This window comes from Caloenas nicobarica, chromosome 12 (assembly GCF_036013445.1).
Source record: "Caloenas nicobarica isolate bCalNic1 chromosome 12, bCalNic1.hap1, whole genome shotgun sequence".
NCBI lineage: Eukaryota > Metazoa > Chordata > Aves > Columbiformes > Columbidae > Caloenas > Caloenas nicobarica.
This window is the reverse complement of record NC_088256.1, coordinates 12,929,112-12,943,077: the sequence shown is the minus strand read 5'-3', so window position 1 is coordinate 12,943,077 and position 13,966 is coordinate 12,929,112. Positions and strand designations below refer to the sequence as shown.

At 45.8% G+C, this 13,966-nt stretch overlaps 1 protein-coding gene across 1 annotated transcript in view; it reads left to right on the top strand.

Annotated features, from left to right (window-relative positions):
- Nucleotides 1-5,269: 5,269 nt before the first annotated feature.
- IL1RAPL2 (interleukin 1 receptor accessory protein like 2) overlaps nucleotides 5,270-13,966 on the top strand; it is a 384,032-nt gene continuing 375,335 nt past the window's right edge. The window contains exon 1 of the mRNA XM_065643459.1: nucleotides 5,270-5,346. The gene's annotated coding sequence lies outside the window, so the exon portion shown is untranslated. The remainder of the gene's footprint in view (nucleotides 5,347-13,966) is intronic.

Genomic DNA, 13,966 nt, shown 5'->3' with positions numbered 1-13,966 from the left:
AATATGATGATTTTTACAACCAGATTTAGAACTTCTATTGTTTGCTACAAACACAAAGAAGAGTTAATAAACAAACTTGTATTAAGTTCTTATTTTCTAGAAGCACCAGCAAAAAATGGAGCAGGGAAAATAAATCTATAATAGGAAAACAGATCAACACCAGTATTTGTTGATTTCTAGGTTTTATTTCCTTTTTAAACTAGGTTTTTCAAACCATCTACTTGCAGAAATTTGCATTTTATGAGGACAAAGTTACAAAATATGATGAGATCGTTTTAGATAACTTACCTCTTTTTCCTCAGCTTGTGGCATCTAAAACTAACAGTGCTTGTCATCTTCTCAGTAATTTCTTATCATTGAAGTTAAAATATAACCTAAGTTTGCACGAAACGGGCTGTTCCAAGATGAGTTTGCCAAACTCTGTATTGCAGTGGGATTTCTGCAATTATGGTTAGATACTGCCAAACAAAAATGATCTGTGGAATACAAGTGAATCCAATGTCGATCAGCTTCTCTAAATCCCATGAGACTTTAGAAGATGCACAACTTGCATTTAATCTTTTGTCTCTGTGTCTCTGGCAGCCAGTTTTGCTGGTAGATACAGCACAACTGAAAGGGGATGGAAGGGAGGAGAAATGAGGGGTTGATGGAGAACTTTTCTATTATTAGGGGCTGACCTGCTTTAGGATGTTGTTGGTGCTCACCAGAGGTCTCAGAACTGCTGGATTGATTGTTTATGTAGCTACATCCCATTCAGAGGACAGAAATCACCAGTACAAGAGTTTGTGTGTTTCTGTGTGCTAATTATTTTTACTTCTGCCCCTGCCTCCCATGCCTTTTGCTAGCTGATTATTGGTTCTCCTACGAAAAAGTTAAATAAACATCCAAAGGCAGCATTTGTCTTAGTCTTGTCTGAGGAATTCCCAATGGGAAATGGAAGCATATTTACACTCTCTGTTAGTGGATTTTACACTCCTGCTCCACAAACTATTCTACACATGAAAAAAGCTCTCCGTTTGAGCAGTTTCCCTAACAAGCTTCAGAGCCATTTGCTGGATGAAGGCAAAGTTAGGATTTGTGTCTGATTTTAATTAATCCCAAACAGTGCTTCTATTTCTGCTGTTGGCCAGTCAAGAGAGACAGGTAAATAGTCAATACGCTGTATCATTTGACTCTTTTACAAAAATATAATGCCTACTGCATGAAGTGATTACCTCTGCTGTAAGCCTGTCATGTTATTCTCTGGGGAAGGGAATTCTTATTTTCCAATTCATATACTTATGCAAAGCAGTCACTCCTCTTACACTCAGTACATGCAAAATGCTTAATAATTTTATCTCCAGCTTTCAAGCATAAAAGCGAGAAAGTTACTCTATTCCAAACTTAACTACTTGTGTATGTTGTTGGTATCAAACAAGATTACTGCTTGGAAGATAGTGCATTTAGCTTTCACTTTAAATAACCCAGGAGAATGTCAGATGCAAAATGATTTTTGCAATCTTGGCATTTACTGCTGCTTTGTACTGTCTTGTGCAACTTCAGCCAACAGCAGTGACATTATTGTGTGAGTCCCTCCAACTGCAGGGAATTGGCACCCTATTAAAACTCCTTCTTTGCAAAGCTGAACTGGAAATATGTTACTGTGCAGCTCTGTGTTTACCTCCTGACAAGCGCTGATGGGAATCATGGCTGCTGCCATCCAGGCAGGATTCTCTCCCTGTCAGTTTATTCCTTCCTGTAGCTAATCCTTCATCCAGTGTTATCTGGCCGCTGATGTCCTCCTCAGTTCCTTTCACAACAGGCTCTATTTGCTTTGGCTTTCGTCCCATGTAAACACAGCCCCGCCAAGTCTCTCTGGGATGAACTCCCTTCCATGTTCTGCTGTTGTAACATCAGCATTTTGCATCCTTGTGGATCAGCGCTGCTGCCTCTCTCTGCTCCAGCAATGTGGGTGCCACTGGCAGAGCGGCTGGTGGAGAGCGTGGGGCCCTGGGCAGCAGGATGCAGTGGGGCTGGAGGGGATGGACACGGTATGGGGTGGGTGATACTCTGTAGCATCTGCAGGTTTGCAGCCCTGCAGGTCTGTCATTGTCACCTGGTCTTAGGGAGGCTGGATGCCTGCGCCTGGCTGCAGTGGGGTTATCTACCAGGTCTGCATCGTTATCTGCTGAAATTAATTGCTAGGAAGGGTTGATGGTGTTTTCGGAGAGATGTACTTAGCTTTCAGTCTAATTTGCTCCTGCTTTTGTTGGTCATTGCAGGGTCTCTTCTGAGCAGGAGCGTACATACACACGCATACTTTCCACATATGGCCATATTTCCCAAAGATCAGACCTGGATCTGTGCTGCTATATACAAAAGACTAGACATAAAGTCAATAAATGGGACTTTACACAGCTGTAAATTCTCTTATCCTGTCATCTTCCCATTCAGGCAAGAAAGATGTGAGAATCATGTAGATTCAGCAGCAGGACTGGGGGTGTCCTGATTGCAGCCGTGGGCAGTGGTGCCTTCTCCAACTAGCTGTGTTAATGGTAGGGCTAATTAGGACAATTTATGCCCCCCAAATTACGCTGTTCCTGCTGGATGCTGCTCGCTTTGTACCCCAGCTCTGCCAAGCAAACTGCTCAGGTGGGAGCTGTTTAATTTCTGCTATTTAAAGTCAAAACAAACCCATTTTATTTGACCAAAGCAGGACAGAGTGCAAGACACACAACTGGCAGATCCATCGATCCTTGGCAGGTGAGAAAAGAGCAGCTGGGACAGCCTCTGCTGGTGGCAGTCAAAAGAGGATGTTTGGCCACAATCTAATTGTAAGGGATGTGGGTGAGTCCACGCATAGATTGATTAAAATTGATTAAGAAAGTGTATGTGGGGACTCTTCCAAAGCTAACTGAAGTCAGTGGAAAAGAGTCTTTTTTTCTGAATTCTCTGGCATTGGATTAAACCCTTAGAATACCCCATAATGGAATAATACGATTAGCAGAAAGAATTGAGAGATTTAACAAATCAAGGATAGGAGAACTTTATAGTATTTGAGGTGATACATTCTGCTCCTGGCTCTCCACAAACTTACTGCTTGACATTGCCCAAGTTCGTCATTTCTTTGGGCAGTGTAAATAATTTATCTCTCTCCCATTTTAATCAGTGTCAACAACATTATTCTCCGTTCTTTGTGTGCCTACAACACACAGTGCACCTGGGATATCTCAGCTGGGGCCCCTAGCCTGCTTTATCAAACATATTAAAAAAAGAAAAAGAAGAAAGAAAAAAAGAAAAATGGTCAGAAACAAAGGCCAAAAGAGGTCTTATTCTTATTTCTTTAGTGGTACATGAGAAATTAGTGTAAGGCTTGGTGCATGCAGGCTGTTCCTACAGTTCCTCAGAAGGCTGATCTCTCCTGCTCTGTATTCAACTCCATTAATACTCTTTTCATTCCTACTGAGCCTACATGAAGACTGACAGCTGTATATCATATTACTCTTGTCTGTGAAATGGATTATTTTCGACAATGGGCTGAGATGACATCAGAATAGAGGAAACTAAATTAGTTTTAAAAAAATACAGTCAGTGGTATATTTCCTTCTTTTTTATGAATAATGTATACATTCATATAGCGTAGCATAATAATTAAGGCTTTTTGACGTATTATAAAATGCTGAAGAATGTCTAATGATACTGTTTTATCTATTCATTTAAAGTTCAAATATAAATTCAATGTATCATTAAATACAGATTCACCTAACTGTATATTTCAAAGTCCATGGGATGTTTTATTTCTAGGCTTTTAATCTTTTAATTCAACTAAAATGTGACTTCAGTTAGTGACTTGATAAATAATTTAAGAAATAGCACTTTTACACTGTAATCATACCAGGAGAAATGAAAGAGTAGCTGAAGTATCAGAGGTTATAAACTGCAGCAAAGGTATTAGCATCTTGGTGAAGAAGTCTATGTCACACAGAGGAGTATCCTGGCAACATATTGACTCTTTCTAATTAGTTAAAAATTTACACAGGCAGTAAAAATGGGCTAGTTTATTGGGTTTTGTCACATTCCTGCACTACAATAGTTTTGCTCATTTACTGTACGTAAGAATACCCCTCTGCACAGCTGGGACTGGGAAAGGTCATCACGTTTGGTTGTTCTTGGCCTCACCTTGCAGAACAAAGCGGCTGTGTGCCGTTCATCCCCAGCACCTCCTCGAATCAAGAGAGGCTTTAAAGAATGGTTATACTCAGAGAAATGACTGAAAATGCTGCTACTTTTGTTGTCACTGTATGGCATCTAGTTCAGATTTCCTGTGTTTGTAGGTAACAAGAAAGGAAAGAGAAACTCCACCTGGTCCAGTTCAAGGCAATCTGGTTAAATGGGTGCTAATGATGGTATGAAACTGTGAAGTGGGTGTGAAAGTGGCTTCTCCCCGTTTAGTGCAAATGCTGGGGACAAGCCGCACCTCTCTCCACTGAAATTCAACTGATGCAAGTTGCAGGCAGTCCGGCGGCAGAGCAGCGTCCGAGCTGTGTCAGAGGAGCAGAAGCGCACCTGTCCTGGGGTTGCGCTCCAACAGGTGCGCTCGTTTGTGCCCCTCACGTGCCCGGCCCCAGGTGCGGTGGGCACAGCCCGCTGCTGCCAGCTCGGGGCTGTTGCAATGCCGCCTTTTCTGATATGAATCTTGCAAGACCAGGTTTGAAGGTGCCGACTCCTCCGTGCGCTTCTACAGCCCTTCGCTGACGCAAAGGACCTTTCTTGGCCTTTTTTTCTGCCGAGAGCGGGTTGACGAGCGGAGCTCCTTGCTGGTGCTGACAGCCCATTCCCCATCGGGCCTTTAGGGGCTCTGGCGGCGGCGTTTTGCCACCGCAGGGGCCAGCGGGTGCTGGAAGCGGAGCGCTCCCCGCCGGTGCCCGGTCGGGGACGGCGGGGCCGGAGCGGTGGGCGGGCAGGGGCGGGGCGCGGCCGCCAGGGGGCGCTGCGGCGTCTCGCTGCGCGGGGCGGGCGGGCGCACCTGCCGCGTGCGAGGCCGTTGGCGGCAGCGGCGCGCGGGGCAGCGCCGTCCCGCTGCGCTCCGCTCCCCTCAGCGCTCCGCTCAGCGCCCCGCTCCCCTCGGCTCCCCTCAGCGCTCCGCTCCCCGCTGAGCCCCGCTCCCCTCAGCGCCGTCCCCCGGCCGCTCCATCGCAACTCGGCCGGGGCAGCGCCCGCTCCCCCGCGGCGGCGGGAAGCCGCGCTCCGCGCAGGCTGTGCCGCCCCCGCAGCTTCCACTGGCACCGCGGCGGGGGCACGCCCGGAGCCCGCCGGCCTCGGGCGGGGTCGTCCCGGCATGGAGATCTAGAGCGGAGCCGCAGGGAGGTAAGCCCTGCTGCGCGGCGCTGTTCCCGGGAATTTTTGTTTTTAATCTTCCTTCAAAAAAAAAAGAAAAGTTCTGCTGTAATGAGCATCCCCTCGATGCCGCCTTCGCCGTGCGCGGGACGGGGCTGAGGGGCGGCAGCTGCCGTGTCCCTCAGCCCCGGAGGGAGCCTGGGGATCCGCTGGTGCCGGGGCGCTCCCGCGGGGCTCCGGGCAGGGACCCTCCGCAGCTCCCGCTCTCCGTCCCGGGCGGCCGCCCCCGCCGCCTCCGTAGCCACCCCGCGGGTCGCGCTCCTGCCGCGGCGCCCGCCGGTCCCCGCAAAGAGCGGCTGCTCGGGGCCGGAGCGTCCGTGTTGTCGCGGCGGCTCCGTCGTTCCCCGGATCGGGCCCTGCGGCTGTGGAAGCGCCGAAAGTGTTTTCTCTCACGAAGGAAGGTTGGTATCGAGGGGCTCTCACTCAGCGCCGCGAACGTGCGTGGGGCTCCCCGGGAAGTGTTCCTGCCGGGGGATTTAAAATAAAAGCATGCGAGGACTTTTTTTTGTTTTGGGATGTTGCAGCTTGGTGGAGCCTGTTGAAAAGGTGCCGGTTCTTTGGACGCTTGGCTGCTCCGAGGTACTGCGGTGGTGCCCTGAATGTTGGGTGACTCTGAAATCTCTAGCTGCCTCCAAAAGTTTTATGGTAATAGGGGTTTTCAGCTTTCGTTTGGGATCTGATGGAAACCTGCTAAAGGGCACGAAACCTCTTTCAAACACTTGTTTAAGTGGCTGCTTTTAAAGAGCCTGTCCCTGGACTGCTGCATATGCTGTTATTCAAGGAATCTAAAGTTTCCGATGGAAAATGCTGTAAACTGCAGTTTCTCAAAGTTATGGTAAGGTCTGCAAGCTTTGGGCAATCTCTGCTCCTGTTGGCTTAACACCAAAACTTAGGCTCATACCATGAGGAAAAACCTATCCTGTCAGGAACTCACACTTTCTTATGCTACTCTGCAGTGTTTATACTCCCTTGTTTTTATCCTGATTATTTTTTTTTTTTTAAATTGTCTTTTTAGAGTATGTCAGGAGGGTTGTGATTGTTAGGATGTTACCATCAGAGTGTAGGTAGTTTTGAGTTTTTTTCGAAGAGTTGCTGGAGGTCGGTATGTGGTGAGGTGAGCTGCTGCCGGTGGGAGAGCAGAGAAGGGTGGCGGGGAAGGGCTGTCGCAGGGTGCCTAGGCGTTGTGTGAGTGGGGTTGCATTCATGCCCGAGAGAGGCACTCACCCCGAATGTTTGCTGTTGGTGCTTAAAAGGGGATATTATTTCTTAGCAAGGATAAAACTGTGTAGCTGCCTGGCAGTCTGTGATACCTGTCAGATATCTCAGCTGTAAGAGCAGGTGACTGCCTGCCCTGCTTCTGTGTACTGCGTGGGAAGGGTCTTCCCTATGGAGGTAGGAGCTTTGAGGAGGACGTGGTGGCTGAAAAGGTTGGCTCGTGCCAGAGCCGAGGTAGGAGGTAAGCCTGGGAGGAAGCTGTCTGACAGCGAGTCAAGTTTTTGTTTTGCAGTACACAAGTGGCTGATGATGAGATGGAGGAATAGGCTGGGATTTGGGGTTTTTGGGCACCATAAGTCAGTGAGGTGTAATGCCTGCACAATGAACGTGAGAAACGAGGAGCTCTGGCGGTTCAGTGAGGCACAGGCAGTGCTCTTTGCGGTTAAGCAGGAATTGTAATTGGTGATGTGCAGGATGGCTTTCCAAGACGTTACAAAGAACCGTGTCCTTCTGAGGGTATTTCTCTATGCATAGGAGACCTCTTGCAGTGGGAGGACAGGGGCATGCTCTGACCTCCCTGCAGAGCGCTTGTGTTGCTAGGCAGCAACTTGCACCTCCAGTGTGCTCCAGTTCTGAGTTTGTGAGGGGAGACCTTCCTCTACTGAACTAAAGCTTTCTAGCTGGTGATATATCCTGTGTGCATGGGTGTGCATGTGTTTCTGGCCTGTTCCTTGAGACTGGGGAGGGCTTGTCAGTCGGGAACGTGGATGGATGTTAACTGATACCAAGACTTCCTCATACCCCTGTGCTTGGGCTGCAAGTGAGCACAGGAGAGAGACGAATCTTTGGTTGTTCCGTTTGTAAGGCTCAAGAGTTCTCTGCAGACCACCCTTTTACTTTCACAGTACCTGGAAGCTTATAGGTTTGTCTTCAAATTGTTTGGTGATTGATGCTTTAGCAGTAAAATGGGAGGGAGAAGGGAGGAAAATTTGCTTACACAAGAGGTAAGAAAAAAGACCAGGTGTGCCACATTAATGCACTTAGACAACTTCAGTGAATTTTAGTGGATGCCATACAATTGCTGGAACCTCTGTGCATATGTGGTGCCAGCCAGCTTTGCCTGAACTGCTTTGTGTCTTGCAGAGCAGAGTGTTGGAAAGCCTTTTAATCTCTAGGGCTGCCAGTCTAGTGCTGCACTTTGAAGCAGGGCAGTAGCCGAAGCTGTGGGAAAACAGTGCGGGGGACTGGCCACTCTCCAAACAGAAGTCAGATCAAAAAGAGTCTGATGGGGTCAGGAGGGATTCATAGGCTGGCAGGGAGAAGGTGAGCTCAGCAGAAGGGCTGTTCTTGTGGCACTGATCGCTTCTGATCAGGCAGGGTCTGGCGGTGTGGGAGAGGGAGAAGGAGATTTTGTGGTTTAATGGAGCTGGACGCCTGGGCCTCTGAAGAAGCTGGACTTCACAGCCTTAAGTCCAGAGGAGTGAGGAATCGGAGGCAGGTAGGAGTGTGCTTGCTGTGCTCAGGATCTCGTGGGTGGTGTGCCTTGCTGCTGTACAATAAGCTCAAGCCATGGAGGGTTAAGAGTGTGTGTGTCTGGAGGTGTATGTAGGGCAGCTGCTGTCTTCAGTTCCCTGTGGAAGTAACAGGCAGCTTGTGTATGGATGCAGTGTGTATGAGGAGCCCAGCAGAGATGCAGGTGAGCTGCTGGAGAGCAAGGGGGAGGAAATGGGGACAACAGGTGAGGCCCATACCCCTCCAGATGGTCTGCCTGCTTGCTGACAGTAGCATCCAGGTGAAGCTCTTTGGCTGGGATGGGTCTATAAAGGGATTTGGTTTGTTGGCATGGGCAGAGTAATTTGTTCCCTGACTGTCCACAGCTGTTTCCTGGGGAGAGAAAGGTACATGTTACAATTATCCAGTTAAAGCTACAGAGCACCGTGTCCTCTATGTGGTATTTGGAAGAGAGAGGCTGTTTGGTCCAAATTTTTTATGTCCTGGGTTAACAGGCTCTTGTGGGACTGGAGGTGGAAGAAAAATTCCAGGGAGCATGTCTGTGCTCTGTGCAGCCAGTTGTCCCTGCTGGGTGGGCGCTGGCTGAGGTGTGAAGCTGCCCGGGGCTGGTGGCCTTGACCTGTGTGTCTGAGGGAAAGGGCTGAGATTTGTGCTCACAGTAAGAAGTACAAATGTAGTATTTATAATGTATGGACTTTCCCTGCTCTCCAAAACATTTGGGCTCTGAGTAATCTCTTACTTCACAGTGAGGCTCAAGCTGAAAATATCAAGGGATGGTAAATCATGAACAGCTATTAAAGAGCCTTAAGGGGCTGTATGGGAAACCGTGTCTGCTCTCCGTTTCTAAGCCTTCCTCAAACAATGTGAGTCTGAGCTATTTATCAGGAGGGCTTTAGTGCTGGAAAGGGAAGTGAACATTTAAACTGTATCACAAAGTAAAGAGGCACATTAAGAAGCTGTTTGCTTTTCAGGGTGTCCAACTAAAAATAAATCTTCCTTTAAACAGCCTTGAAAAGAAGACAAAGTGAAGAGATCTTGCCCTTGCTGAAAATAATGAGAATCTTTTTGCGAGCTCTGATGGTCAGGTTTTCCTCAGGCATCTGGTACTTGACCTCGGTAAAGCCTCCCTTGGAACTGGTGTAGGACCAAGGATTGTGTTATGTTTAGTGACAAAGCTGGTGGGAGGAAGACTGTGTGTTAGGAAGTTCAGCAGAGGCTTTTTGGCTAATCTTTTCCAGTCCCTTTCTACCCCAAAAGCACTACAGGAAGAGAGTTCCTTCCACCCCTCTTCCCACTGCTTCATGTAACAGTTAAATTAACAAGGATGTCTATTTCACAGAGCAATTCCAGGGCATGTAACATAGGTACTTGAATTTGATTTTGGCCTGAATCAGAACAAACCCCCATTGTTTACAAGATTTCCACAAAATATTTGGAAGTAATGTTTTATAAACAGTTTCCTCATGATTCTTAAATTCTGGGAGGTTGGTTTGTTTGCTTGCTTAATTAAATTCTCATTTTCCCCTCTCCGACAAATCTGTCAAAACACTTATAGGTAAAGGCTAGCTTCTGGTTATGTAAGGGGGGAAAAAATTTTCATCAAGAATATGTTTATCACTTTAAGGTACTTTGAGATGCTGCCGAGTACAGTGCTGACAGCAGAGCCAAGTGCCCTGTCTTGCTTCTCTGGAACTGTGTTTTCTAAGTGAAAAACTGTGGAAGAGTGTTTTATAAGAAGCATAACAGCTGGTATGTCATCTTTTTCTGTTAATTCTGTCGTCTTTGAGCATTATGTATTAGTTAAGGAAGCATGTGGCCTTGAATGAGATCAAGGAATGAAATTCTAAGCACATCGCATGCAGAGTTGTGTTCTCTTGGTGCTTGTTTCATTAATGTGCGGGAGTGAATGTGGACCAGATTTGCCATGAATAGTGCAAATATTGTTATTGTGTAAATATTGCAGAGGTATAAATGCATATAGGAGCAGATATAAAGTCAATACGGCTGATGCTTGTAACAACTGCAGTCTGTCTTCTATGTGGTCCCGAAAAGAGGACCGTTTCAAGATGTTGTAAAAGCAGTTTCTCTATAAAAGCAGGGAGCGTTTCAGCATGCAGATGGCAGCCCAGTCTAAAATCGAGTTCTGTTTTGTGCTGAGCACCTCTGTAATGAGGCTTGAGGAACACAAGGGGAACGAGAGAAGTGGTGAGGGGTGGAAGAGGAGGGATATGCTTTCAGGATTGAGACCTCTCTTTGAACTGTGTCTCTCTCCATTTTTAATAGCTTTTCTACAAAAGCTGCTTGGGCAGCAAGGCTGGTATGAGTATGAAAGAAGCAAAGCATCTAATCTTTTGGCTTAATAATGCACTTGTGTAGACTGCTGCGAATTGGATAGATTTCCTTATTGATGTTAGAGCAGTGAGTGAGTTTTGAAACTGGTGTGGGTAAGAATGGGCGCTACATCTTTTAATCAAAACTTCTCCTTTTGTGGTTAAGGATCTGTAGAAGAGACTTGTGATCGCTGGCAAGATCGTCTGAAGCACTTAAGACGAAAAGGCCATGAGTTGAGCAGGGGTGTTTGCTCTGAGTGTCAGCAGCTGAAGAGCCAGTCAGGTGAAGCCATGGGTTTTCCAGAATTTACAAGGTTTGTCAGTGACTCTGAAGCCTAAGAGTTCTCATCAGCAGCTTGGTTTTGTTTTTTGTGGTGGTTTTTGTTTGTTTGTTTGTTTGTTTGTTTGTTTTCCCCTGGAGAGCTGAAAAGCAGGGTTCAGAGTCCTTTTTCCTGAGCAGAGCTTCTCTGCAGGGCAGGCTGGCTGGGCTGGGTCTGAGAGCAGCCTTGGAGTTTGTCTTGGCCCAGAAGAAGTCTGCCCTCCTGGGACAGCGCCCAGCAGCCTTCTTGGTGTTGGGAAGCGCATGTGGCCATCTGTGTCTGGGGCTCCTCTGTCCCTTGGGGCGGCTGTGATTACTGCCGTGGCTTACTTTGCTTTGGGAACTATCCTGCTCTAACAGCGTCAGCTCTAGGATTTAGGCTGATTTAAGCTGATTCTTAAAATCGCTGCCCTTTCCTTGGTACTAGTGTAAGTGTTTAGCTTTCCAAGTGTAGAACATCTTCACATTTTCTTCTCTCCCTCAGCTGGCTTTTCTGTAAGCTTTTTAAGTACTTCTGCGAAGTGGTAAGAGGCTGAACCCCACCCTCTAAACCTAAACTCTCTGGATCTGACAGCCTTTACCTATGGTAAATGTTGCCTGAAGTACTGTATTGATTCAACCACGATCTGCAGAAGTAAATATATGTAGAATATTAATAGCTCCTCCTCCAGGGGGAAAGAAAGGCTGTAAATTAATAGATCCATTATGCTGACCTCATAAACCATGAGGGCTTGAAGTACAGCTGTAATCCTCCTCCCACAACACGTATTTCACTTTGAACATCTATAAAAAGGCCTGGACTACTCAAATATAAAAGCTGTGATACTGGACAAGCATATCCGTATATCCTGGGATGTGTAGTTACAATATTGCAAAGTTAAGCCTGGAACAATAGTTCTCTGTAGAATCCAGGGTAGGGCTGAATCAGTACGTGATTGATGGTGCAGCTAGGCATGAGGCTTAAAAAATAATAGCTAACTTTCCCACTCCTTTGTTGTTCTTGTTCCTCCTTAGAATTGCTTCCCGCATTTCCAAGTGCAGGAGCTGCTGCAATAAGGGAGGAGTATGATTCAGGGATTTAAAATCCAATTTGAAGAAATAATGAAGTTGAATTCTGTGTGAGTGTGTTGCTTAGGGAGTCGGTCAGTGTGTGGTGTGAGCTGATAGTACTCGATCTGCTAATCCGTGCTGAGTAGTTCTAGTTCTTCTGGTTCATGAATCTGCTAAGATGGGCTGCTCCAGTTTCTGTCGAATTTTCTTGGTAGGGATTTAGATGAATGCCTGTATCATATACTCATCACTGACTGCTCTGGTTAGCATTTTGATTCTATAGATATTGGAATGTTTATCTGTATTTGGAATATTTCAGGGGATTTTTCCATTTCCCACTCTTCATTTTTTGCCATAAATGGGCACTATTTTAGCTAGCTATTGGATTGGAAAGTTCTTGCAGGAAAAGGTACTTGTGTTAGTGCTTGCAGAGTTTTCCCTCTACAGGGCAAACCGGCAGTTTGCTCATCATATTGAGTATGATTGCCACTTCAACATGGCTGAAATAACTTCTACTCTTCGCAGCCAGAAATGTTAATAGGAGAAGTTATTGTGTGGGGGCCATCCACAGTATTTTTCTTTTGTGCCTGTCAGTGAAACCCATTTATTTGTTTTGATGTTATGCTCTAAGATGCCCTTTGAAGCTTTAAGATGCTGCTCTTGGTATATTCTATGGTTGCTGTTTGGAAGATATTTAACTTTTTAATGGAAGCATTACAATCATTCAAGCCAAACCTCAGTGTTAACACCTAAGGGGTCATGCAGTTTGTTTCTTCTGAAATAACTGATAAGATTCTGAGTTTAACCCTTCACATCACAAGTGATCTGTGGGTTTTTCAGTTTGTTGCTTTTCTTTTGTGGTCAGACACACAGCCTTTGGAAGAATCATTGCAGATTGGTGTTGTGACCTTCTCAGGTGCTCTGTGTATTTAGTTGTGGTTCCCTTTGCTTCCTCAGGACAATACCTTGGTCTTGTATTACTATCACACAGGTGATAGACTGTTGAGCCAGTAATAATCCCAGGCATTTTAGATGTGTTGTTGTTGCTGGTATTTCGAGTTGGCACAGAACAAGTGCTGCCAAGTTTCCTCTGTGCTTACCTCAGTTTTAAATTTCCCACAGAATTTCTGCCAAAAAAGGAGAATTAGCCAGATGTGAATTTAGTTAAGGACTTAGGCCCAGTGGAGGCTAAAATCCAGCAAGACAAATGCTGAATGCACACTGCCCTGTAGAATTAAAGTTCATTGCATATTTAGACAACTAAAGTGGCTGGTTATGATGATGACGATGCACAGTGAATTAGACAAAATGAAACATTCTTTGATGGTCACTGAGCAACAGAGCGAAGAACACTGCATGAGCTCAAGATACATTATTTGAACTAGCATGCATCTCTGATCTTAAATATTTTTTTGTTTGTGTTTGAGGTATCAACAAAAAGGGACTGGTGCACATTGTGGATTTCTTCCATCCAGCATATTATATAGACCAAAAATCTTTCAGTAATAAACAGCTCAAAGAGTAGTGTGTTGGCAAAAGACAACCTGAGAAAGAGTTCATATTAAAATTTAAAGCCTTAAAAACTGGAGTGGAGAAATGGCTCAAAAAGAAATGAACGAAAGTTACCATCTAGCACACTGTAAAGACAACGAAAGAATTACTGTTGCCATTTCAGCCTTCTGTGTGGGGTGAAAACTGTAATTTATTTCTGGGAGATTTCTAAGCAACTAAATCTGACAATTGGAAACAACTAAAGAGGTGGGCTGCCGTTTTTAATGAGCACCTTCTGCATCACAGCTTCTGTGGAGAAACCAGAATCTACAGAGCCTGGTGGTGTGTCAGCAAATCTCAGTCTGTGTGCAGACGTGTGCCTGAGTGCACACATGCACCACTTTCTTTGGTTGCTTTCTCTTAAAAAGGAACTCCATATAAACAAAGCTCGTGGTAGAAATTAGAGCAAAATGAAATTATATTTAAAGAGGGAACTTGGGAATCTCAGTGCTGGGTTTTGCGCAGAATATTAATGCTCCAGTTTCCTTCTTGTTTCTAAGTGCTTTCTTCTAACCCTGTCAACTGAAATTCTTTTGAGTCTGGAAGCTATGTGAGCTGCAGTGAGTGCTGGAAGGACAGCAAGCAGTACATGAAGAAAATGGGACATGATTTC